This window comes from Cicer arietinum, chromosome 3 (assembly GCF_000331145.2).
Source record: "Cicer arietinum cultivar CDC Frontier isolate Library 1 chromosome 3, Cicar.CDCFrontier_v2.0, whole genome shotgun sequence".
Taxonomy (NCBI): domain Eukaryota; kingdom Viridiplantae; phylum Streptophyta; class Magnoliopsida; order Fabales; family Fabaceae; genus Cicer; species Cicer arietinum.
In genome coordinates, this window is record NC_021162.2 from 36,702,253 (window position 1) to 36,704,625 (window position 2,373).

The following is a 2,373-nucleotide window of genomic DNA, read 5'->3' on the forward strand; positions in this document are numbered from 1 at the left end:
TTATGCTAAGATGCTCTGATACTTCTGTTTCTATGATATGATAATGGTACATATATGCTATGAAATGTTGTTAATATTATGTCTTGCAATGCTCAACTCAAGTTAAAATTGTATGATTGTCACTTATGCAAAAAGGGGGAGATTGTTGGACTTTAGTCCTTTGAATCCTAATTTTGACATAATTAACAAACATACAATGTTCATACATCATATGATAAATCTAACATTTTAATTGAGCAAGATTTCAGGAACAACAATTCAATCCTACACACTTGATACAGATTGCTTGCAACACAAGAAATCAACAAAAGTTGACTATTGACTGAGTAAATCGATTGGGAAATCGATTTCATAACAAGGGTGTAAGGAAACATAACTGTTTGTGATTGTATAATCGATTAGGCAATCGACTGGCACAATTAGAAATGAAAATTGCACAAGTCAGTGGCAACCTGTTTTACAGGCTAATCGATTGGCAAATCGATTGTACACATCACAAAGTAAAACTGATTGAAACCAATCGACTGGGAAATCGATTGGTCAAGTCACAGTGAGAATCCAATTTCTAGGGTAATCGATTGGCAAATCGATTGCTTAGATAATATTTGAAAAATAACTTGACCTGTGACAAACACAATCGATTGGACAATCTATTGTGATAATTTCAATCATGTTAAGTTTGGTTGCAATCGATTGGGAAATCGATTGAACTAAATATCAGGTAAGAACTTTTCAGGCAAATACAAACAAATCGATTGGCACTTCGATTAACATCAAAATAGCTAAGTCACTGTCTTGACCACAATCGAATGGCAAATCGATTGAAAGAACCTTTTTGAAATCACAGTGAACTTTGAGCTTGTGGCCAAATCGATTCTGAGTATTTGTAAATCGATTATGAGACTATAAATCAATATAAAAAACTGATGTTTCAACCATTCACAAAAGATTACCAATAGGAAACATAAATAACAATGAATAATGTACAACAACACAAATTCAATACTAACCACATAAATATTAAGATATTAAAACGCTAGTACGATTTTTATAACTTATACTATAAACATTATAAAATAATAAACTAACAACCCAACTAAAAATTCAAATTCCAATAGATAATAAGTGGTAACAAGCTATTGTCTCTCATAATGGAAACAACTATCCCCGCCACTTAACGGAACACTTATAGCCGTTATCTACCAACCTTGGCTTTAATTACAAGTCAACACAAAATTTTTATAAATACTATACTAAGAATTACTAACACTATAAGACTTAAAAATATTACTTGTCCACTCTAGTTCGACATCATATAATTCTTCATCTGTTAATTGTGGAATCATTAAAAATCTACAAATTGAACAAATGTAAATAAGTTATTAATGAAATAATATATAGTTCACTAAAACATAAGTTCTACATTTTAGTGTTATAATACATATATCACAAATCCAAAAAATATAAATTTACCTTAAAACAACTTCTTTCATTTATGAGTCAATCATTTTGTGTAATGAACAAATAAATACTACACTATTCTCGTGAGAAGATCTTATTATCAATCGCCAATAATGTCTGCATGAATTAATGAAAGAATAATTGGTAAGGAGAATATCATCAATTTTAATACACACTACGCGAAAAACTGCATTTTATAGCGCTTTTTTTAATCCATTTACAGCGCTTTTTCAGAACAAAAAAAAAGCGCTGTGGAATCGAGCGCTGTAAAAGATACAACAGCGCTTTTAAAAAAGCGCTATAAAACATGTAAATATAACGCACACTTAGCGCTGTAAAATGCACCTCATTATATGAGTTATGGGTCTACTTTTAGAGCGCTTTTTAACAAAAGCGCTGTAACATGCACACCCATTATATGAAATTATGGGTCTACATTTTACAACGCTTTTGTTGTACATTTCACAGCGCTTTCTCAAGAAAGCGTTGTAAAATGTACACCATTATAGCGCTTTACAACAAACTTTTACAGCGCTTTTTAAAAAAAGCGCTGTAAAATTTGTTTTTTTTTTTAAACGCTGTAAATTAATTATTTGAAATGAAAAGCGCTTTTTATGGCATTTTTTTTAGAAAGCGCTGTCTTTTATCTTTGTATCCAAAATTATTTTGATCCAAAATCAGTTCACAATCAGTGCACACAACAACAAAACATATTCAAATACCATAAGCAGTTCACACAATCAGTAGAACAGAAATCAGAACTCTGTAACTTAATTAGCATATATGTAACTCTGTAACTCTGTAATTTACAACCTAATTAACTACATTCAGATACATATATATAACCTAATTTACAACCTAATTAACTACATTCAAATACATATATATATATATATATATATATATATATAT